The sequence below is a fragment of the Balaenoptera physalus genome, assembly GCF_965194825.1.
Source record: "Balaenoptera physalus genome assembly, chromosome: 16".
In the NCBI taxonomy this organism is placed as follows: Eukaryota; Metazoa; Chordata; class Mammalia; order Artiodactyla; family Balaenopteridae; genus Balaenoptera; species Balaenoptera physalus.
The window spans coordinates 6,138,592-6,164,054 of NC_138898.1; the positions used below are offsets into that span (position 1 = coordinate 6,138,592).

At 47.6% G+C, this 25,463-nt stretch overlaps 2 long non-coding RNA genes across 2 annotated transcripts in view; one reads left to right on the top strand and one right to left on the bottom strand.

Annotated features, from left to right (window-relative positions):
* Window positions 1-25,463, bottom strand: part of LOC309644459 — a 100,512-nt gene that overhangs the window by 54,231 nt on the left and 20,818 nt on the right. The window lies entirely within an intron of this gene.
* On the top strand, window positions 262-12,810 carry LOC309644463. Its single transcript, XR_014254441.1, has 2 exons — window positions 262-2,001; window positions 6,561-12,810. It is a non-coding gene; the product is annotated as an uncharacterized lncRNA (long non-coding RNA).

Consider the following 25,463-nt stretch of genomic DNA (forward strand, 5'->3'; position numbering starts at 1 on the left):
GGCTTGCCGGTCCAGGGGGCGTCACGGCGGCCGGCTGGATCCCCCCAGTGCTGCCAGGGAGCCTGCGCGTGGCCCGAGCTCCCTCCACGGGTCCCAGGAAAGAGAAAGGTGAACGCAGCCAGAGCCCTGGCCAGCCCCCCACGCACGGCCTCCGAGAGAGGGGCTGGTGGGCCTCGCTGGGCACCCCCATTCCTCAGGACCCACCGGACCTCCAGGGCCGGACGCACCCATCGGCTCCCTGGCCCGGCACCCGCCAGGACGACACGTGGGTGAGTCACCATCCTTGGAGGTTCAAAGAGGCGCAGTGGACAAGTCCACCGGAATTTCCACAGCACCGATGACAGCCGCTGTGACAGCGGCCCGGTGAGCAGTTCCCCGGGGCCGCAGAGGGCAGGTGCATGACAGGTCCCCTCAGTTCCTCGGACCCCCACTGACCTGCCTCGGTGAATGGGTTCAACAGCAACCCCACCACCAAAACGTATGTCCACCTGGGACCTCAGAACGGGACCTTATTTGGAAATAGGGTCTTTGCAGATATGATGCAAGTAAGGATAGAAATAAGATCACTGTTGATTAAGATGGACCCTAAATCAAACGAGAGTGTCTTTAGAAGAGATAAAAAAGGACACGCAGAGACACCCAGAGAGAAAGGCCAAGAGAAGATGAGGCTGAGCCTGGAGAGATCTGGCCGCAAGCCAAGGGACTCCAGGCTTGCCAGCATCTACCACAGGCTTGGGGAGAGGTATGGGTGGGTTTTCCCTCAGTCTCCAAGAAGAATCAATATTGCCAATACCTTAATTTTGGACTTCTGACCTCCAGAACTATGAGAAAGTAAATGTCTGTTGCTTTAAGCCACCCAGTTAGTGGTAACTTGCTATGGCACCCACAGCACATAAATTAACTCAGGGAGCAAAAGAACATTACTCCATATATTTCTGTGGGACAAAATGACCTTTTAGCGGGTGGAGAAGGGTCAGCAAAATTAGAGCTAGAAACAGTACAAGATTTGCTGTTATCCTCATCACCACCACCATCACCATCACCATCATCATCACAGGTTACCATCTAGTGAGCACGTACTAAAGGCTGTGTGCTAGGCACTGTATATCCCTTCTTCAGTCTTCCCCATGATGCTACAAATCAGCTTTAATTGCTTCCATCTTTCCAGACTAGGAAACTGAGAGATTATCCAGGAGTTCTGAGCTCGGACAGCGTCCCCACTCTCCATGGTTACTAGCTGTGTGACCTCTGGCAGATTCCTTACCTGGCTGATTCTCAAATCCCACACAAGGGTGCCCACTTCACAGAGTTCTCCTGGGGGTGAATGAGACGATGCCCCCTTAAACGATGCAGCTGTTATCCTGCTCTTGCCCCATCAGCTGCCAGAGGAGGAAGGGGGGTCCTTTTTGTCTCCAGCCCCACATTATTAACTCCCTTCCCACCCCCCAGAAATCTCCTGAGTGCAGGAACCAGGAGCTGTAAGGCCCCCTAGGAAACCCGGTCACTTCCAATTGCCCCAGGACCCCCTGCAGACCCTCCAAAACCGGGATCTAAGCAAGTCCCACACCCCCAAGGTCAGGACTGGCTACATAATTTGCAGGGCCCAGTGCAAAATGCAAATGTTAAAAATTATTAAGAATTTCAAGACACTGACAGCAAAGCATCAGCAGAGCAGGGTCTCTGTGAGCACAGGGACGGGGTAACCACACAGGTGACACGCTCTTGAAGCGGGCCCCGCCCAAGGACTCTGCTGACCTTCACGGTTACCCACAGGACTCTTTGCTGTTCCTACATGTACTTGGGCAACACCTGCTTTCTCTCTGTGACCCCACCCAGGCCAAAGGTCTGTGCTGACGCTGTCAGGGCGAAAACGAATCTTCCCAATCGGTTGAGAGCGGAAGTCTCCAGCACATGGTCGGGCTGTGGGAGCTGGCACAAGAGTAGAGCCACTGATGAGACCATGAAACCTCAGCAAACCTGTCACACACCCCATCGAAAAATGTAAGTCAACACTGATGCGGCCTTTTCTACGTGGGGCTTCAAGCTGCGGCCTGCCTAATCCTGTGTTTGATTTGGTCTGATTAACCTGATTCGACACGCAGAAAGGGATAGTGGGTGAACCCCAAGCCTGCCCCTGATTAGGGCCACATTAAACTTTCTGTGAAATCTGTATGAAGAAGTAGCCAATACTGGTTCTGCAGTTTTACCTGAACAGGGAGCACAGCTGCTGAGCAAGCAAACAGAAAGGTCGTCAGGGAGGGGAGACATAGTGAGGAATTAGAGGCTCCCAGCCCTGGAGGATCAGCAAGAGAGGCAGGGAGAGGGACCGTTACTAATAATAAATTGCAATTTATTGAGTTCCTTCTATTTATCCAGGCTTTGGGCTATGGCAGGAGCTGGCAAACTTTTTCTGTAAAGGGCCAGATAACAAATATTTTAGGCTTCGCGGGTCCTACGGTCTCTATTGCAACTACTCAACTCTGCCGTTGTACACAGACAGCCGTAGTGCTACACACAAGATGTAAATGGATGGGTGCGGCCGTGTGCCAATAACCCTTTATTTACAAAAGCGGGTGTCAGGTAGGTGGTTCCACAGGCCGTAGTTTGCCGACCCCGGACTAAGTGATTTAGATACAGTACGTCACTTTGTCACCTCCCCAACGTCTGCTTCCCACCTCCTTGCCTCACTAGCACCTACCCTCGTCTGCCCCCACCACGTCTACTTGTTCACTGCTACAAACCAGCACCTGGAAAAACAGATGTTTAGTAAGGATTGATTAAATGAAGTTAGTAGTTCATCCCCAACTTGCAGATCAAAAAACTGAGGTTTAGAGAGAGGAATTAACTTGCCTAAGATCACAAAGCTAGAAAAAGAAAAACCTAGTTCTTCAGAGATTTTGCTCAGCGAATTTGTTGTTGTAAAACCTAGGACATGCAAAGGCAAATGCTTACAGAGGTCAAACAGGAAATGGGAATGAATGAATGCAGGGGGCCAGGGGTAGGGTGACAGGGGTGGTGGAGACGGTGGCCAATGAGAGTCTTACATTCCGTCTAGAGGGGTCACTGCTCCTCCGCTCCAGCCAGTGGTGACCATGTGCAGCTCTGGGCCCAGCAGGGCCAGATCTTATGGTTTTCCTAGAGAAACCGGAAATCCGTGCTTTCATATGAAATACTCCAGTTTGCAAATGTTGACAAGCGTTTGTTTTTCTTTTTTCCTAAATTCCTTGCTGGCCAAAAAAGGCATGCCATCGCTTTGTGGCCTCTGGCTTCAAACTATTAAATGCTTGAAAAGTTTTGTCCACGAACCTTTCTTCTTTGGTGTACCCGTCAAGCTATGCAGCCAGCCTTTGGACTGCCGGATGCACAGAATTAGAAACTGGCACCAAGACTGACCCACGGGCTCCAGAACATTCTCTCACCCTCTTAACATGTAGAGAAATCAGAACCAAAGTCATGCTCTGGTCATGAAAACAAGTTTCCTTTTCTAATTTTTAAAAAATACTTTATTATTTATTTATTTATTTATTTTGGCTGCGCCAGGTCTTAGTTGTGGCACGCGGGACTTTTGTTGCAGTGTGCAGGACTTTTAGTTGCAGCATGCGGACTCTTAGTTGCAGCATGCATGTGGGATCTAGTTCCCTGACCAGGGATCGAACCCGGGCCCCCTGCATTGGGAGCACGGAGTCTTACCCACTGGACCACAAGGGAAGTCCCTCCTTTTCTAATTTTTAACATTCTCCTGAGAAGGCAGCTAGGGTCCCTGAATATGTGGAACCCCCTGTAATTCCCTGTCCTTAAATGAAGCCCACACCTACGTGGGCTAACTTCACAAGAAGATGCTGGGTGCCTTCCCATTTCTCCAAGTGAGAATACCTTCTCCTGGGTGGTGGATATCTTGCTTTATTTCTGCCCAATGCTCCTCCCCAACTCTGGTAAATGACTCCCTTCTACCTTTGGGGAGTTTGCCCCTCTCTCCATTGTAGTTCTGGTTGGGCTGTCCATTATATACTCCCCTACCACTCCCCTTAATGAAAAACAGTAATCCAGGCCTGGCCAATCACAATGCACCATCTCCCTGGTCATTCTGATTGGCTTAGGCATATGCACATGATCCAGGCTAGACCAATCAGAGCCCCGCCCTGGGATTTTATAGGCAGACCCTGAGAAATCCAAGCTCTCTAGTGCCTCTGTGATAGCCATGGGCAAGTTTGCCTTGTGTGTAAGGCTGGCTCTGTCAATGTCTATGACCCTCCCCACCTTTGCCCAGTTGCAAAGGAAGGTGCCTCTGTGGGAAGATATCAAGAGACCAGATAGAGACAGAAAGAGAGAGAAGAGCTTAAAAAAGAGAGAAAGAGAGGGCTCTGATGGAAACATATGAATCCATGAATCCATCCTTGTGTTTCCAAATTCTGTGAGCCAAACAGTGTCCTTTTTTGGCTTTAACTAGTTTTAATTGGGTTTTGTCCCAGAAACCAAAAAACTCTCCTTCTAAATGCCCCATCAGTGCTAATAATAGCCTAACTCTAGCCTGCTTCTCTGAGGGAGTTCAAGATCAAAGATGTCAACTCCTTCCAGAAATCAGTCTCACAGTAAGAATTAAAGAGAGATGGCCAATTGGCTGGGTCCCACTTCAGGGTTTTAAGAATACCAGTACTTCATAAATGTGTCCACCAAAATATTCCTAATTGCAGAGAGAAAAGCAAACAAGTTATCTGAGGGTCTAAATGAATTGCCTGGGGCAGGCTTGACATTTTTTTGAAGTCCTGTGTTTTAACTTAAAAATCTGTGAAACCGTTTGTCATCCTACTCCACGATATATTGATACTTGTATTAAATTGACTTAAAAGGGTTTCTAAACAGCTTTGAAAGACATGCCATGTTTAAGCTATGGCTGTACCCTGGCACATAATTACCTGCCCCAGACATGACCACTTTGGGAAGCTGGCTAAAAGTTCTACTGGTTTTCAAGCCTAGAAGCAATGCCAGACAGGACCCCAAGGTTTATTCTCTAGAACAATTCAGGTCTGGCCCACACTTGCATGCCCTACTCAGCAACCCCACAGCTCACTGGCACACCCTTCTATGGAGGCAGTCTGGTGACAATCAATTATTCTTTGAGGGAAGGTTTCATCATGACAACCTAAGTTAGTATCTGAGGAATGCTAGCAGCCTCTGTGGCTCCTTAGCTAGCCCAACCTCTAGTCCAGCTCTGCCCCCCAATAACCTGTGTGCCCTAGCCTGTGTGCACCTCCTTCTTCTCCCCTTCAATCAGATGTGTGAACACAAAACTCCATCAAAATAGCATTATGGGGTGCCATCTACATGCATCAATACTATTTCATCCACCCTCCCTGGGAAGGCCCTAGAGATGCAGATGAACTGAACACAGTAAGTCTCCAATGAGATTCCAGGCTCCTGAGCCAGTGGTCACCCTGCTGGGAGATGCATGGTGGAGACGGTTGGTGTTTAGCGCTGTGAGTTCACAGGGAACCGAGGAGCCCTTGCTTCCCATCTGCTGAGTGTTGTGTATATTCGGGGCAAGAGATTGGAACATGAAAGACACCTACTTGGACTCAGGGGAGAGGGGCTTCTATTCTAGACATATCAGAGTGCCTATAGAGAGGCTCAGGATCTTTCCATCTGCAGAGAAACACAGGAATGATTCTTTACCTTGCATTTCATTTATTCAACAAAGTTGGTGAAATTTTATTGAGCACCTACTGTGTGCTCAGCACTGTTGTAGACACTAGGGATATAGTGGAGAATACGACCAAGTCCCTGCTCTCAAGAAGAATACACTGTAGCACTAGAACAACAATATACTACTCATGGTAATAAAATAGTACTCACGTAGTGCTCACCCTGCACCTAGCTCAGTTCTAAGTTCTTAGTCATTTAATCGTCATAATAACCATGTTTTACTACATCTCCATTTTGTAGTCAAGAAAACTGAGGCTCAGAGAAGTCAGGTAACTTGCCTAAAGTCACAAAGCTGGTAAGTGGCAGAGCCAGGTAACGGAACTTAGAAAGTCTGGCTTTGGTATCTACCACTCACTAACACTACTACTACACTAATTATTATTGTTATACCAATAGTTTAAATCTCATGAACTGCTGTCATGCCCCAGCACTATCCCAAGCACCTTATGTATATTCGAACAGGCATTGAGCATCTATTATTTGCCAGGGACAACAATTTTATGAGAAAGTTTTATTATTTCCATTTTTTTAGCATGACTGCGTTTATTTTTTTAAAAACTAAAAAGTATACACATATATTGACATTTGAATGTGTATTTGTATAAAAGAATACCTAGAAATTGGTCTTATTTCCATTTTTTAATGCAAGTAAACTGAGGCTTACAGAGGATAAGGAATTTGCCCAAATTCTCAGGGCTGGTAAGAGGCAAAAGGAAGACTAAAACCCAAGTGTTCACGACCCATGCACTTGACCATTTAAATACACACTCTACAGCCTCCCCAGGATATAATTTTGGTCATTTGGAATGTTTAAACAGATGCAGTGAATAGTTAAACAAATCATCCATATTAAATTTTAGGTTGCTGCCCTTCAATTATGGCATCTCTCGGCTCTCCCCTCCCGGAAACTGATATTTTCTTATTTGCTTGCCTGGAGGGCCACTAAAATGAAGATCAACACAGCTCAGAGAGCAAATACCAATTTTCACTTTTGGAAAACAACCTGACATTGCCTCCAGGATAAGGTGGTGCCTTTTGCTCTGAACCGGAAAGAGGAAAAGAAAGAAAAAAGAAAGCATTTTATAAGTGACTACTCATGCTTTCTCAGCAAAGCGTGCCCTTCTTCCCTCCCGGCGTTCTGAGCCTGGCAGCTGGGCAGGCTGCATCCCTCCCGGGCTGTCTGCCTCACAGGCTGCTAAGCCTGAGGGTGAAGGCAGCTAGTAAGCAAGCCCTGGAATCCCCGTGGAGGGATTGTCCGCTGCCTGCCGCAAACAGTGAGGTGTCGCTTTGGACCCTTTGTTTCGGACATGAGTGGAAGGGAGTCAATTCTCCCTCCCAACTTGCAACTTCCTTTCCTCAGGGAGAGCAGGGTGACACCTACAGCTCCCCCCGCCCCCGCCCAGCTGCAGGCCGGAAAGACCATGTTCCTTGGCCACTGAGCGGACCCCCTGTGTCACCAGGCTGGAGAGACTACTGGGCATAGACTCAGACGACGTCATATCTGACAGTGGCAGAAACTTTCATGGGCTTAGAGACATTCCAGGTCATACAGCTCCTTCTTCCAGGGGGGCCTCCCCTCCCGCTTCCCGTCCCTCTTGTCTGGCCAGCTCGTGCCCATCCTCCCAATCTTAACACCTGCTGCTCCGTCTGCCTGCAGTACTCTTTCCCCAGACTCTCCCAAAGCTGGTTCTTCCCCCTCATTCAGGGCTCCACTTAACAGGCGTCTCCTCAGAGAGCTCCTGCCTAACCCCACCCGAAGTGGTCCCCTTCTGCCACCTTACCCTGCTTTCTTGTCTTTTTAGCACTTATCCCTGGGTGAAAGTATCTTGACTCTTTCCTGTCTGCCTCTCCCTCCCAAAGTCAGGATGAGAAGGAACTCTCATTCCTCCCCAAGTCCAGGGATCTTGCCCATTGTAAGGGTTAACAGTGCACTGCTTCACTCTCATCTAAAATACCTCAAAAGATAGATGATTCCAGGCTTGCTGGAGCCAACTCACTTTGTGGAGGATCCAGGGAGCCGGAAGTAAAAAAGAATAAGTCTCCTTCTCCAGCCAGCTTGAAATAGACCTACGGGAACCAAACCAAAACCCAACAGAATATGGAAACCAGGAGGGGAGGCTCTGTCTGCCTCAAGGCCCCATCTACCCCAGAAACCACACTCTGCAAACCTTCTCAAATCCCAGATCTGAAGGGAGGCAGTGAAGGGCAGTGGTTAGAAAGCTCTGGAGAAAGAAACACAGGTATGGGTGCCAAACCCACCACTGCAAACAACATGCCCTGAGGCAAGCCCCTTGGCCTCTGTGCCTCAGGGGCCTCTTCTGTACAACGAGGCTTTAGGGAAGATGATAGATAATAGGTTTCAGTGCACAGAGTGAGACCTCAATAAACCACGGGTATTGACAACAATTGTTAAAATCTCTGCCTCAGAAGCCTCCAGGGTCTTTTCCCTTTTCCCTAACCCTAACCCTGCTTCCATTCTCCCTTTGGCTCTGCCTTTATGAGAACTTAATTCCGATGCATCTGGTTGGCTCTTGTAGGAGGGTTTCAAGTCTAGTTTGTTAAGAGCTATTTGAAGTACAATTTACTACTGGAGTTGGGATTTGGGCTTTTCTTTTTATGAGTTTTTTCTTCCCCCTTTCTTTCTTCTTTTTCTTTAAAAAAGAGGTGGGGGGGGGTCTTTTATTTTCTTAAGAGAACTCATGTTTTGCCAAGGAGAAAACAATAAAAACCGTCCAGCCTCCAAACTGCAGCAGTTAGGGCTGTCCCTGAGTTCAGGAGAAGGTGTGGGCTGAGAACGTGGTGGAACCCTCGCTTGGGGATGCGGTTGTGGAGTAGGGGGATGCGGTGAAGGAGGTGTGGGGTGCAGCAGAGGACATGGGTCAAGGCCCAGGAAAGCAGAGCCCCAGACCGCTGGGAGGAAGCCAAGATGGCCCAACGGCTACTCCCTTCACTCTAAAGGCTGCACCGTCCCACACGGGGAGATGGCACAGCCTGCCCTCGCCTTGGGTACCTCACAGGCCAGCAAAACTTTCGCAGCCCGACTCCCTGCCTGCAGCCACATCCACCTGCCTAAGCCAATCAGAATGCTCCCTCCCGGACTTCCACCATGATTGGTTCAAGAAGTTCAGACCTAAGCCAATCAGCATGTGGCATTTCCCTGGCCGCGGGCATTGGTCAGAGGTGGTCCAATCAGCATGGAGCTCTGGGCTTTCGGTCCAAGGATGGAGAGAATTCTTTCTCTCCCTCTTGCCTTCCCTCTTATTTAAGGTGGCACATTTTATAAGAATAAAAAAGGTAGAATTCAGACCCAAGTCCATCCAGCTCCAAAGCCCATATAAACTATGCTGTCCACGACACCACCACCACAATTACACTTGGTACAGAAATGCTTTGGTACCTAGTCAAGAAGACACACCCCCAAATGATAGCGGTGATTGTAGTAACTTGATAGGATAATGGGTGGTTTGTGTCTGTTTTTCTACATAGCTTCTAAGAAACAGTCCAGTAACAAAACAAAAGTTGAAAGCAAATAGAAACTTTACAAAAGTCTCTTGAAAATGCCCAAGGGAAGGATATTGTCAGAGCGATGAGCAAAATTCTTTGAAGTCCCTCACTATCTTTGTGCCTCTCAGAATTGTTCTCTCAGTATTTTTGCAGATCTATTGAGAAAAAGTCATCTTTCTCTTTAGATTGCAAAAAACCTCTGTGAGCCCCTGAAGGCTGCTTCATAGTCTAGAAAGCAGAAGAGAGAGAGAATACTTGAGGAAGTGAGAGAGAAAGAGCTTTCAAAAGCGTGCGCGCACACGCGCAAGAGAGAGAGAGAGAGAGAGAGAGAGAGCACTGGTGACATCACTTAAACCCACGGAACCAGACATGCCTGAAGGCAGATCTACCTCCTGGATGTTCTTGTTTATGGGAGCCAACAAACTACCATTTTTGTTGAAGGTCGTTTTTGAGTTGGGCTTCAGTTAAAAATCAAGAAAAAGGAGAATAACCCAGTGGCAATATCAGCGTTTTCCTTAGCCAGTTGTATTTTAAAAAGAGGTCATGTGTTTATATGTTGTTTTTTTCCAGTCCTATGTAAAATGTGATTTAACCAGTTTTATAACAAAACAAAGCTTTTTTTAAGGTAGAAACTGTTCCTCTTCTTTGGAATTGCTGTTGAGCTCTTTCCTGAAAGCCTGAGGCTCGACGTGCTCAGAAACCAGCCCTCTGAGGCAGGACCTGTCCCCAAGCTCCAGGGTCCCTCTGGCCTCAGTCTCTCCATCTTCAACAGAAGGCCTGATCTCCACGGGAGATGGTACAACTGGAGGCTTGGGAATCCTCCTGAATTCAAATTAATTAAAGCATGGAGCAAGCGGCAGATGAAAGAAGCTTGTAGAACTCTTCAACAATCCTAATGAAGAATTTCCCCTTCAATTACAGGATAATTTTCTTCTCACGGCATTCGCAGCCATCACCAAGCAGTTTTCTGGGCCACTTTCCATGTGGCTGGACCAGTCTTACTGGAATTCCTGCATTTTTTTTTTTTTTTCTATAAGAGACTCAGAGGAAGGCAGGGGGATGAAAAGAAAGGAAGACAGTGGGTACATTTTAGGAATGACTATTTCATGGGATTTGAGAGGCCGTTGGAAACAGAAACAGATGGAGACAATGTGAATCACTGCAGCTAACAGGTTTCCTGCACATCCTGGTAGAGAAGGATTTCCTTCATTTCTATGCTGCTCCTCTACCGTCTCCCTTCATTCTCACACACCACTCCCAGGCCGTTGGTCACTTCTAGACGAAATCAAGACCTTTCTTCTCTTGTGGTCTTCGTCCTTGTTCCCGTGCCTGAAATTCTCCTCCCCTCAACACACACACATCACCGGCCTAACCAGGTTAACTAACTCCTTCTACTTCAGATTTCAGCTATCAGTCCTTCTTCAGTCCTTCCCTGGCCTGCCCCAATTAGATTAGGTTCCCCCATCCTATGCATTCATAGTATCCCATACTGCTTCACAGCACAAAGTACAACTGTAATTAATTAATTACTTTTCGCTAGTTCTTTTTTTTTTAAATTAGTTAATTTATTTTTTATTTTTGGTTGCATCGGGTCTCGGTTGCAGCACGCGGGATCTTCGTTGTGGTGCGTGGGCTTCTCTCTAGTTGTGGCACACGAGTTTCTCTCCAGTTGTGGCGTGCGGGTTTTCTCTCTCTAGTTGAGGCGCACGGGCTCAGTAGTTGTGGCGTGCGGCCTTAGTTGCCCCGCAGCATGTGGGATCTTAGTTCCCTGACCAGGGATCGAACCCGCGTCCCCTGCATTGCAGGATGGATTCTTTACCAGTGGACCACTAGGGAAGTCCCTCGCTAGTTATTTCTTATCTCTGTCCCCTACTAGCCCTGAGCCCTGTGAGGACAGCTTGCTGCTGCATCTCCAGGGCTTGGCACATGGCAAATGACTGATAAATACTTGAAAAGGTAAATCTTTAAAAGAATGTATTAAGCATCTAGTACAGGAGGTCAGCAAAAGTTTTCCTAAAGGGCCAGATAGTAAATATTTTAGGCTTTACTGACTAAGAAATAACATGGAGGCTGTTAGGTTAAGTTCTCATGTAACCATTTAAAATGCAACCACTGAAAAATCCAAGAGCTGTTCTTAGCTCATGGACTATAAACAAATAGGCAGCTGGCCAGATTTGGCCCATGGGATGTAGTTTGCTGACTTTTGATTAAGTATATGCCAGGCCCTCTGCTGGCTTGGGTGTATGGCAGAGACTGCTGTTTATCCCTTAGTGTCATCATTCTCCTCTTCAGCAGGAACAGAATCCCTGCACTTCAGGTGGGCACACGGTATCTTGGAATAAAGACTACATTTCTCAGCCTCCCTTGCAGCTAGGCATGGCCATGTAACTAAGCTTACCCAATGAAATGCAAATGGCAGTATCATATGAAAGCTTCTGGGAACCTTTCCCAAAAGGGAGCTAAGATATAGCCTCTCCTCAATTTTTTCTTTGTCCTTTTCTCTTTCCTGGTGGTTGGAATGTGGAAGTGATGGCTGGAGCTCCAGAAGCCATCTTGGTCCATGAGTTATCCTCAGGAAAGGAATCCCTATGTAGTAGGACAAAAATACAGAAGGGTTCACTCCATGGAGTGCTGGTCACATCAGACATGGATTCCCTTTCTGGTGATCTTGTAAGCATGTGACAGGCATAAACACTTCTCTTGTCCAAATTTCTGTGATTTGGGGGCTTTAAATTCCTAGCAGTTCATTCTAGTCTTAACAAGAGAGGGGGGAGGGGGAGAAGGATACCAAAGTAAGTAGGGAACATTCCCTTCTCCGTTCATAGCCTAATTAAGAGAAGACAAAAAGGCACCTAGGTCTAACCAGTGGCCCAAACTATTGTAAGTGCCCAGTACAATTTACTGGGTTAGCTCTCAGGGATCGGGGAGGTTTCATAGAGGTAAAAAGTCAGGCAGGAAGTTCCCCGTGTGTCAGATGACTTAATGAAAATGTCATAAGCTAGGGGGCTCATGAGCCAGATACGTATATATGTCTACTGAGGACATTCTCTTACATAACCACAGCATAGTTTCCACACTATTCAGTTTTAAATATTATATAAATGTTGCACATATTAACATGATAATAGCACAGGATTATACTATTATCTTACCAACACAGTAGTACACGTACTATTACCTAATATACAGTCCATGTCCCCATGTCCCGAGCTGTCCCAATAATGTCCTTTGTAGTCCCTTGCCTGGCACCCAGCTGTCATATCTCCTCAGTCTCCTTTCATCTAGGACTATTCTTCTGTCATTTTTGGTTTTTGTCTTTTAAGACATGGGCATTTTTGAAGAGTCCAGGTTAGTTTTTGGTAGAAAGTCTCTTAATTTGGATTTGCGTTTTTTAAAAAACGTGAATTGCTATCAACCTTTAAAAGTCTGACATTTATCTTAAAATCTGAAGGTCTGCTGTCGATGAGAAGTCAAAAGGGTATAGCTGGATCTGAGGGGTGATGGCCCCTTGAGACAGATTTTGGCTTTTCCTGGGAACCCCAGTCATCCCCACTCTTGCTTTTCTTTCCCCAGCTCCTCTGTACCCACATCTGCAAACCCTGTTTTTTTGTTTTTTTTTTTAATTAATTAATTAATTTACTTATTTATTCATGGCTGTATTGGATCTTCGTTTCTGCGCGAGGGCTTTCTCTAGTTGCGGCAAGTGGGGGCCACTCTTCATCGCAGTGCGCGGGCCTCTCACTATCGCGGCCTCTCTCGTTGCGGAGCACAGGCTCCAGACGCGCAGGCTCAGTAATTGTGGCTCACGGGCTTAATTGCTCCGCGGCATGTGGGATCTTCCCAGACCAGGGCTCGAACCTGTGTCCCCTGCATTGGCAGGCAGACTCTCAGCCACTGCGCCACCAGGGAAGCCCGCAAACCCTGTTTTAAAAGAAGAGCCAAGGGCTTCCCTGGTGGCACAGTGGTTAAGAATCCGCCTGCCAATGCATGGGACACGAGCCCTGGTCCGGGAAGACCCCACATGCCACGGAGCAACTAAGCCCGTGCGCCACAACTACTGAGCCTGCCCTCTGGAGCCGGCGAGCCACAACTACTGAGCCTGTGTGCCACAACTACTGAAGCCCGTGCGCCTGGAGCCCGTGCTCCTCAACAAGAGAAACCACCACAATGAGAAGCCCGCGCACCGCAATGAAGAGTAGCCCCCGCTTGCCGCAACTAGAGAAAGCCCACGTGCAGCAACGAAGACCCAACACAGTCAAAAATAAATAAAATAAAATAAACATTTAAAAAAATTTTTTAAAAATAAGAGAAGAGCCAAGTATTGTGAACACATGTTCAGGGACCCTGGAGGTCTGAGAGGAGGGAGACAAAACCTCAAGGTGGCTGGAGATTTGGCTGGGGAAGGAGGAGCTGACACCAGGTCTGGCCACAGAATCTGCGGGGCCCAGTGCAAAATGAAAATGTGGGGTCCTTTGCTCAAGAGCTGCTAAGAACTGCCATCACACCAACCATTACAAGATGCATAATGAGTTGCTTCAACTCATTTTCTCCCTCTGCTGCCAGACACGTATCCTAAATGACTTAGTTGAATATTCTTGAATAATTTACCTTTTGCTTAAGTTCACTGACAACACATGTGGATACACGTGAACTTTTCATTGACTAAGTCATGGTGTGTTATTTTCAAATGCAGCGGTTTTCAAAAATTTATTTCAGGTGTGGAGACATATGTAATGTGACCTAACCAAAAAAAGAGCAAGTAATGATATATAAGGAATGATGTGAAAATAAATACATAAATATGAATTTCCAGATGGCAACAGCAGAGCCTTTAAGCAGCACTGGGCCCTTCTGAGTGCTGAGCCCTGTGTAAATGTCTGTGCATGAAACCGGCCTGGGTAAACAGATGATAAATGGCCTTAAAAATCAGTCCAAGAAGTCTGAATTTTCTCCATCACCCATTTGGAGGTAGGGTGCTTCAACTGAAGAATTTTATAAGTGGGAGAGCTCCAAGCTCAGTAGGGCACTGCAGTAGTTGATGAGGAAAGCTTCATCTTTGCACACCAAAGGTGAGTGCCCTATCGTGACACAGTCAGAAAATGAGCCCAGGCCAAGTCCACAGAAAACAGGCCAGCTGTTGATGGGGAGTTCGGAAGGATTCTAAGAAAGCAGCCCCGGGACTTCCCTGGTGGTCCAGTGGGTAAGACTCTGCGCTCCCCATGCAGGGGGTCAGGGTTCGATCCCTGGTCAGGGAACTAGACCCCGCACGCATGCTGCAACTCAGAGTCTGCATGCCACAACTGAAAGATCCTGCATGCCGCAACTAAGACCCAGGGCAGCCAAAATAAATTAAATATATAAATAAATAAATAAATAAATAAGGATGGAAGGAAGAATAGAAGGAAGGAAGGAAGGAAGCCCCTTCTCAGTGCTCAGAGGCAGGAATCAGAAGGAAGCTGCCCTGCCGTGTGTCCTGTACCTGGGGCCTAATACCCTCCGATCACAGTGAGGATCTGGACCACCCGAGTCCGCCAGCCCTCGGAGAAGACGTAGTGACGGGCAGACTGGGCCCCAGAGATAGGAGGGGAGTTGCCAGGGTGCCAGGGTCACACTGCCATCGGCTAGGGTGAGAATGGGAGATGTCCGCGGTCAGTACACCAAACATTCCCCAGACGTCGGACATCCCAGTGCCCTTCATAGCATTCCCCCCATACCTTGCCACCTACACTGTATTTACTTATTTTTCTTTTAAAATGACTTACTTTAGGGAGTTAAATGTATTTTGAAAGGAAAGTTTATGTCACTGCTGTTAACCAGTATCACTTGCCCTTCCTGGTGACTATTAACTAAACGAATACAACAAAACCGAACAATATTGTTAAATCCTAGCTAGACAAGCAGTGCCAGCTGAAGGGTCTAAGTTTGAGGCCCTTTTTGTTTTTGTTAAAAATAATAATAAGTAAACAAGGAGAAAGATTAGCAAATGTTAGAGAAGCATGAGGACAGACTAACCCCAAACTGAAACTGTCTCCTTGATATAATCAGAAGAACCGGAAAAGAATTTGAAAACAAGAATAACTCTTTTGATGGAATGCCATGTCACTTAATACCATGCCTGTAAACCACCTAAAACGATCTCAGATAGATTCTGTAGTGTCTGACACACACGCTTTGAGAAATATGGCTCAAGGTCAGTGGTTCTCAATGTGTTCCCCGGATCACCAGGGAACTTACCAGAAATGCAGATTGTCAGGCTCCGCCTGAGACCTCTGAATCAGAAATAGGGAGTGGGCCCAGCGGTCTGTGTTTTAACAAGCCCTCCAGGTGATTCTGATACACACTCAGGTATGAGACCCACTGCTCTAAGCCCTAAGGGACAGCAGTGACACAGCCTATCATTCGTCTAGGACCAGCTCTCATTAGGCAAGAGGAAAACCCTCTCTGTGCCTAGCTGTCTGCGTCCACAAGCCAGAAGGAAAGTAAACACGTTCATCTCAGAGGGCTGCAGTGACACAGGTGTCGGGGCTCGGCACCTGCCCAGCGGCACCAAGGAAGCTTTGCATAAATAGTAGCTGCCACTGGGACTTCCCTGGTGGTCCAGTGGTTAGGACTTGGTGCTTTCAGTGCTGGGGCCCAGTTCGATCCCTGGTCAGGGAATTAAGATCCTGCAAGACTTGCGGTGCAGAAAAAAAAAAAAAAAAAGTAGCTGCCATGAATAGCAATAACAGTCGTAGACAAGTGAGATCCTAAGTAGGAGAGGAGGAATATTTCCTTCTCTGCAGTGTGTTGTTTGACCTGTTAACACTAAGCATGTATTCCTTTTGAATTTTTTCAAAAAATTTAGTAAAATAATTAGTTAAAAGAAAAAAACATATAAAATAGTATAAATATGATCATTTGTATTAAAAATTAAATTCATATGTGTTGTTTGTGCATATGTGTGTACTACGTATTTGCATAGGAAAATCTCTGTAAGTATATACATTTAAATGCAAACATGGCTACACTGGAATTTCTGGATAGTTATTTCTTCTTTACATTCTTCTATATTGTGTGATACAGTGTTTGATTTGGGTTTTGCTTACAGTAGGCATGGATTTTAGTTATAACGTGGTTATATGGGGGGTGGATTTTGGCCCACCAGGGAAACTTGGCAATAACTGGAGACATTTTTGGTTGCCTCTACTGGGGGGTAGGGGGTGGCGCTACTGGCATCTAGTAGGTAGAAGCCAGGGGGTGATGCTAAACACCCAGCAGTGCACAGGACACCCTACAGAAGAGAAGGATCCAGATCAAGCTGTCAATAGGGTCAAGGTTTAGATGCCCCGGTTATAATCAGAAGACAGCTATAACGCGTATTCCATTCTGAAGTCCCACAGCTGCTCTTAACTGGGCACGGTTTACCCCACTAGCTTGTTTCACCTTGTTTCACATCAACATTATGAGCTGAAAGTCACCCTCCTATTACAGATGAGGAAACTGAGGCTCGGAGAGTTATATGCTTTGTCCCGAGTCCCGCCATCATGCCCCCACCCCCATCCTGACTCTCAGGAAGTTTCCCCTGCAAAGGGACCCCCATGTATCTGTGGGCTTGAGCCCCCTCTCTGAGCCCATCAGCGACCAGTGCCCAGCCTAGGCCTGGGTGTAGAATCCTGCAGAATCACTTCCGCAGCTCCTCACAGGGGCTCCTGGTATCCTTTGCTCTCTTGTAAAGAACAAGCTTTGATGTCGGCTTTCGGGTCAGGCATTAACCCCGCCTCGCCCCTGTTCATATATGTCCCCCAGCTCCGTGTTACACCCTCCTGGGTTATCAGCTGAAAGGCCGGGGATGCAGCCACCTCTGACTTGTTTAGGGTTTAAATCTCAAAGATCACAAGTATCTCTTGCCTCAATTCTTATTAAATTTACATCATTTTTTTTCTTCTTCACTCCATTGCTCTTCAAAACCAGGACCAAGCTGTTGGCATCAAAAATTAAACACTGGGAAGATCCCCCCAAGAAATCTAGTTCCACACTGCCCCCTCACCCTCACCCCAGCTCTCCCTCTCAGCCGGTCTTGTAAAACATCACTGTGGCTTTTAGCAAGGAATTCTACAGGTCCGATTTCTTCTAAATGATACCCCTTACCCAGCGGATCCAGGACACGCTGCAGAGTGTTCCCCTAAGGACATACCGCTTTCCCAAGGGACAGGGTGGGCCCAAGTTTCTCTGTGCGTCATTTTTTCAGGGCAATTGTTGGTTCCAAGAGCATGGTTTGTGCAAAGCCCACCTGATTGGCAGCGGTAAACAGCCGCCGCCCAGGGAGTTTTAGGAACAATAAAAGGAGGGAAGACAGGATGAGACTGGAGTGTCTCTGGGCTCAATGTGGTAATAATCATTTCTAAGAAAAACAACAAATTAAACATTTAAAGGAGCTTCCTGCTGCATGTTTTAAGATCTGGTTTGACTGGAATTACTTCAAAAGGCACACAATATAAACATTTCACAGAGTGTCTTTCCCGGCCCCCGTCCCACCCACCCATACTCCCCAGAAACACATACAAACACACACACACACACACACACACACACACACACAGAGCCACCGACAATCCAATGTCAAGACTGAAAGAGAACTTTAAAGTCATGTGGGCCAGTCCCCTCCCTGGAGTGACAGGGAAAAAGGCCAGGGTGGGGTGGTCGATCACAGGTGGGCAAGGGACTTGCCCCCCCAAAGAACACCTAGTTATGGGCAGGGATGAGGACAGATGCAGGCTGGCCGGACAGCAAATGTCTCCTCAGTGCCAGGCATGTGGCCGGCACTTTGCAATGATCAACTCCTTTACTCTGATCTGCCCCACAAGACAGATACCATTCTCACCCCTATTATACCAATGAGGAAACTGAGGCACAGAGAGGCCCAATAACCAAGCTAAGATGCACACTGGGACCGGGAACCATGCTCTTTCTTGCTATACACACTGTGGGAGGTGGACTAATGTCTCCCCAAGCTGTCCACGTCCCAAAGCCTGAAACCTGCGAATAAGTCACCCGACATGGCAAGAGGGACTTTGCAGGTGTGATTATGTTAAAGATCTTGGGGTGGGAAATGATCCTGGATTACCCCAGTGGACCCAAGGTGATCACAGGGGTCCTTGTAACAGGGAGGCAGGAAGGTCAGAGTCAGGAGAGATTAGACGATGGCTGGCTTTGAAAGTGGAACAACGGCCCACGAGGAAAGGAATGCAGAAAAAAGCTGGAAAAGGCAAGAAACAAGATTCTCCCCTATAACTACCAGAGGAACACACCTGCCGACACCTTGATTTTAGTCTAGTGAGACCCATTTCGGTCTTCTGACCTCCAGAACTGTAAGATACTAAATGTGTGTTGTTTCAAGCCACTAAGTTTGGGTAATTTGTTACAGCAGCAAGGAGAAACTAATACACACACCTCGGGACTCAGGCTCTGAAGGACACAGGGTTGCTATCTTGCTTCTGGTACTTTCCAGCTGCGGGACCTTGGACAAATTACCAGTTTCCTTGTCCATAAAATGAGTATAGGGAAAGGAGTTTGTCACTGGGTCGTGACAAACGTGTCACTGGGTCTTGTTCACGGTTGTCTCCCCAGTACTGAGAGGGGTGTCTGCACACAGTAGGTTCCCAATTAATCGATCTGAATGAACAGAAAGTCAAGAATCCCAGAATCTTGATGTTGAGGGAAACCAATACGAATCTGTAGGTACCTGAAATGTACCGTAGCCGCTGAGTTGATCTCCACCGTACCTCTAAGTCAAGTGGGATGTCCTTTTCAAGGACAGGACAAGCAAGGAGGCATTTCTGATCACATCCTCCTGAGAGGAACAATCACTGGATGGGAAGCACACGCCTTTGCTGCTCCTGTTTGCTCTGCTCTCTTGCCTTTGCCCCTTTGCACTTGCCACTTTTTCTGCCTGGGGTGCCTCTCCCCACTCCCAGCCTCTTTACGTGCAGCACACACCTGCTTCCTGGAGAGGGGCTGAAAGTTTTCCCACAGGTAAGGACACCTCTGCAAAATTCCTGATCAGCTCCTTCCTCCATGCCTCCATTCTACCCCTTCCCTGGGGAACTGTCTTACAGGGATCTAGAAAATGCAAGTGTTCATGGGTCCCCTGAGATCCAGGTGTGAGCCTCCAGGAACAAAGGTAGGAGAGGGAGGGGGAGAGTCTGGCTTGCTTACTGAGCATCCCTCTGTCCTTGGGCAGCGGGCCAAACAACTTGCACATGGGATCGCATTTCATCCTCCCAACCCACCGGTGCAAGTCAATCTGATTGCGATGGTTGACCAATGCGAAAATGGGGTCAACAGGTCATGTTCACTCAGCTAGTAAGTGGTGGCCTGCACTTGAACCCAGCTCCCCAATCCCAGGCATGGGCTCTGTTCCTCAAGGCCACACTGCAGGGTGGGTTTAGTCTGTCCCTCACTCAGCATGAGAGAGTGATGAGGGTAGGGGGCGGGAGGAGGGGGCTGAGGGACATGGGGGCAGAGGAGACCTGAGAGGAAGGATTGTCCTGGTGAGCGTGTGTGTGTGTGTGTGTGTGTGTGTGTGTGTGTGTGTGTGTGTGTGTGAACATCACTGACTCTACTCAGCACCATTACGTACCACAGAAACAATAGAAAATACACACAGTCCTGAGGTCGACTTCACTCATTCATCCATCTGTTTATTCTTTGCATCTTTTTTTTTTTAATAATGTTTTATTTATTTATTTTTTTAATTTATTTTTGGCTGCATTGGGTCTTCTTTGCTGCGTGTGGGCTTTCTATTTGCGGCGAGCGGGGCTACTCTTCGTTGCGGGGCGCGGGCTTCTCATTGCAGTGGCTTCTCTTGTTGCAGAGCACAGGCTCCAGGCACACGGGCCCTAGAGCATGCGGGCTTCACTAGTTGCAGCGCATGATCTCAGCAGTTGTGGCACACGGGCTTATTAGTTGTAGCTCGCGGGCTCTAGAGCGCAGGCTCAGTAGTTGTGGCGCACGGGCTTAGTTGCTCCGTGGCATGTGGGATCTTCCCGGATCAGGGCTCGAACCCATGTCCCCTGCACTGGCAGGCGGATTCTTAACCACTGAGCCACCAGGGAAGTCCCCTATTCTTTGCATCTTTAATAATGGTTATAATTTGCGTGCTCCTGTCACCGGGCTGAGCACATAGCTCCCATTATCTCATCATATCCTCACATCCTATGACGTTGGGACTTTGGGATCCTCATTTTACCACTAAAGAAACTGAGGCTCAGAGTGACTGAAGGCTCCCCCAAGGGCACACAGCTAGGAAGTGCCTAAACCACATATTGAAGTCACCCGTGCTGGTCATCACCAGGCCCTGCAGCCTTCCAGGCGGGCTTACATCATCCCAGAGCCTGTGCTTGGAGCTGGGGTCCAGGGGCTGCCCCCAGGGACTTACAGCTTAGAGGGGACAACAGTCAGGGAGGGGCCAGGGATGCTGCTGGTGACATGATTACCCAGAACGGTGAACAGTTCTTGATAAAGTTCCAAACAGAACAAAATATATATTTCCTTTCATTTTACACAGTAGATATATTCCTGGAAAAGCCAGTGGATATTAACACTATGCAAAAAATACTTTGTGTTTCAGTGACTTATGGAATGGGGTTCTAGACCTGGGTAATGATAAATGGTTCTTTGCCTACAGGAGTGGCTGGGGGGTCGGGGTTCAAAAGCACGTGGGCAGCAGGACAGGTCTCCTTGGAGAGCTGCTCTGTCTTACAGGACATTTGGCATCCCTGGCCCTGGCCCACAAACGCCAGCTGCCCTTCAGCCATCGTGACAAGCAAAGATTTGTGCCCCCCAAAGTTGCCAATGTTCCCTGAGGGGAGGTATCATGGCTCTAGAACACAGTTGTCAAGAGTCCCTGTGGAACTGAGAAAAGAAAGAAAATCAGGCCATATGGAAGTAGACCACGCCGTATAGATGCCAAAGGGTCAGGCCATACGGATGCCGACGCCTTCTAGCTGTCCTTCCATGAGAGTGAGCCTTCTAAATTCCGAGGTCAGTTTTGTTCCTGCTCTGACACGTATGCTTAACAATCCCATCCTGGATGAAATGCCAGTGAGCTCAGGTAGTAACTGAAGAGCTGGCAACCCACTCCCACCCCCAAATTTTAACTGTTTAAACAAATTATTCTGGTCCACAAAATCCCAAATCAGGGACGCCTGGGGTATAATGGCAAGCACAGAGAATTTGTCGTCAGGAGAATTTGTTCAGCCCCGTTCTCCCATTAGCAAGGTAAGCAGCCTTGAACTGGCCTCTGAGCTTCTTGCTGCCTGTGTTTCTTCGCTAACAAAACAGCAGCTGCATTACGAAAGCTCATCGAGGGTGTTAGGCGCTGTGTGACTTGAGTTTCGGGTCTTAACTCCTTACCGTCCTCACAGCAATCTAAGGTATGTTCGATTATCCCCATTACACAGGTGAGAAAATCGAGGCACAAAGAAGTTAAAACGAGCGAGTCGGGGAGCCCAACACAGGCACGTGTCCTCTGAGCCTGGGCCCTAATCTCCGGAGAACACATGGCCTTTGGAGAGAGCACAGTATCTGAGAATTAGCCACAATAACAGATATTAAGATGTTTTTGCAAAGGCAGGAGGCTTATTGTTCCATTTAAGAGTTTTATGCAGAGCTTACTTACAGAATAAAGAGAGGAACTAAACCTTTTTCCAACCCAACTGGGAGGCTCACATATGCAGATGAGGGATGGAGCCGAAAGGACAATAGACTCCTGGGGGGCGGGCAGGCGGGGCCTGGTGTGACGGTGGCCCTGTGATGTCACCTCATCCCTCAGTCAGCTAAGGTTTGGGGGCACCCGTTTGGTGCCAGGCTAAGTAGTCAGGAGTCTAAGGAATCCGGAGGCCATGGCAAGCACTGTACCAGTTTTAGAAAGCTCACCCAAACGTGGGGACAGTAGAAGGGGGTGGGTAGAGGTATAGCGTGAAGATCAATAACGTGGCAGAGAAGTGATGGCACCCGGGGGCGGGGGTGGGAGTGGTGGAGGGGGGAGTGCAAACCCTAGTGCTCAACGTCAGGCCCCGAATGAAAGGGCAGACCCAGAGGTCCCCAAACGAGAACACCACTCATCCTACTTCCTGCCAGGGTCTCCTCTGAGACTCATGTGCCGACCACACCCTCGCCACGCCCACTCTCCCACGCCCCACCATGTAGGTTTTGTAACACAGAGGACACTCCTGCACCTTGCTTCTCAAAGCGTGGTCCACCTCCCCGCATCACTGCAACCTGGGAGAGGATCCTGGGCGCCGCCCCAGACGTACTGAACCAAACCCTCGATTTTAACAAGGTTCCCCGCTCGGCGCGAGTTCTCTTAAAGCCGAGGAGCACCGCTGGAGGGCATGTCAGCCACTGCTGAGCGCCAACTAGCTGCAAGGCCCTGGGTGAAGAAGGAAGGACAGATCTAGGAGCAGAAAGTGAACAGATTTCAGGGAGCGGTAGGTGTTGGGAAGAAAAATTAAACTAGGTAGTCGGAGAGTGAGGGAGGCTTTTCTGAGATGATATTTGACCTTGGAATTGAACGTCAAGAAGGAGTCAACCAGTTTGGGGGCGAGCGGTTCCAGGCAGAGGGAACAGCACGACCAAGGCTCCGAAGCTGTGTGGGGCACGTGGTGTTGGGAGAACGGGGAGAGGGCCGGCGCTTCTGGTACCGAGGAGTGATGGGAAGATGCTGTGTGCGGGGCTGGCTGCCTCGCAGGGAAGCCTTGGCCGAACCCGCCAGCACCCCCAAATCTAAGCGAAAGCCTTGTTTTACAATCACTCGTGCAAGGATTTGAGCACTACGTCTTTTACTGGCCTCATTTTATTTAATCTTGCAGGAGCCCCTGAGGCAAGTCCCCATTTTGCATGAGAAAGCAGAGGACAGGGGGGCGCCCTAGATGGCTCAGCCCCACACACCTACATCTCGTTCGCTTTCTACCTGTTTCACCCTCCAATCTCCAAATTCAGGCCCAGGGTCCCAGTCCTAGCATGGCGCAGACGCTCCAACCAGGTTAAGGAAGAGCCTGGTTTCCCAAAGCTGAGCTTCTGTTTCCAAACATGTGAAAAATCCACGATTTGTATTTCATTTCCCTGAGAAAAAAACTTAAAAACCAGACCTTTCCGGAGGGCTGAAAATGTTCAAGAAAGGAAGATAAGAGAGAAAGATATGGGTTGCTGGTTCTTTGGCTCTTTGTAGCCTTCATAAAGTTTCAGATGATGGGTGGGTCAGGACATATTAAAATCACAAAAGAAGGGCATACTTAAAACTCTCAGCAAGGAGGGTTTTGTAAACTGCAGGTTATCTGAGCTTCCATCAGCATGCATAAGCAGCCTTTTTATCTGGTTTTACAGCTATACCTGGGCGAGCAGAATCCCCGCCCCACCTACACACCCCAGAGTTCCCAGCCAAGGCCTTCTTTTGTCGACTTGAAACAGTTTCCTTTCCCAGAGTGAAGGGAGGGAAACGGCAGGGTTGGGGCCAGAAGAAAATGCTGCCTTGGCCAGGGAATTACCCCCAAAAACAGTCAAGGGTGTGCACAATGCTAAAACCATAAAGATATGAAAGATTCAAACAACCAAAATGGCCATCAATAGGGGTTCAGTTTAAAAACTGTTAAAAATCCATACGCTGAAGTCTGATGCAGCCATTGTACAATGACACTGAGGATTATATATTAATGTCCGTCCCCATGTGCTGTGAGGTTAACAAGCAGCAGGGCAAGTATGGCTTCATTTTTGTAAAACAAGCGTATAAATATAAATAGAATTCAGAATGTTGAACTAATTATAGCTCAACTTTGATTACACCCTTATTAAAATAAGTAATTCACTTAAATCTATTTTTAAATCTCACTACATTACTGCGAAGTTGGGGCCATTATAATCTCTACAGATGAGAAATCAGGCTTTGCCGTCATGAATATTCTGCCCAAGATCACCAAAAAGGATTAGAGCTTCTATTTACGTGTGTTATCTAAAAGTAAAAAAGTACATCTGCATTTCTTAATACTTTAATTTTTAAAATTGCTGGGGGGTTAAACCTCAGGAAACTGTAGATATTTGGCTGTTATGACCTACAGAAATGGCAATTTCATATGTTTCAACCTAATACATGTATATAATTTATGAATGATTTATAACTTGTAGTAAATAATACAATTATAAATGAAAATAGTATGTGTTGCTAAATTGTGTACATATATTGGGGTAAATGGTCAAAAATAATGTCCCAAAGGAATGTACAGTATAGCAACTTTAGACACACTGCCTGGCTCTCTGGAAGGTGGGATCTGGAGCGTGTCCACTGATGCGGTGGGGCAGAAGTTCTCTCACCAACTCTATTTCTGAGCCTTAACCAGAATGTTGGGTAGAGAGTTGGAAGGGCTTGAGAGGTTAACAGTGGTATTTGGGAGACTTCAGCTTTGTAAACCCAGTTTTCTGTGGGTGTCCTGAAGTGATAATGATGATCATCGTCATCATAGTGATACTACCTGCCGTCTTTTGAGGGCCAACCAGGAACCAGGAACAGTCCTGAATATGTGTATTCTTTGCATCTTCCCAATGACCCTATGGGTAGGGTACTCTCATTATACCCGCATTCTATAAATGAGGAACACAGGGCCAAAGTCACCAGGCGGAGAATGGTGGAAGCAAGACTGAAACCCACTTTGAGCTTGGCCACTGCACATACCTCCTGCGTACTGTCTCCCCTTGGGCCCGCCCCTCCTTCCAGAATCAGCGTTACCAAGGAGACTGGATTATAGGGAACAGCATCACCATCAATTCTGAGCTTTCCACGCACTTCAGCCCTGGACTCTCTGAGGCCAGTGCCATGCAGTGTGCATTCCGCTCAGGTACCCGCCGTCTTGAGGCAGCTAAGAAGCAATTTTGGCTCAGCCTAAAATGAACTACAATGTAGACAATAAATCCCCTACTCCATCAATGAGCTATGGCCCAAATAAAATCCACATCAAGCTTAGACAAAGCCAAGTTCCCAAAAGTCATGTAAGAAAGCTTGTTTTATTATATAGATGGGAAATTATCCTACTGATAGACATGTGAAGATCTCTCTGCAGGAAGGTTCATCCAAAATCCTCAGTAGTACCAAATAGATGAAAACAACCAAACCATTGTTGAATAAATTGTGAATCATCTATGCAACTTTTTTAAAGAACAAGGTAGAACTTTCTGTTCTCATTTGGCCCCTTCAGCAAGATATGCTATAAAGTGTGGGGAGGAGGGCCTGG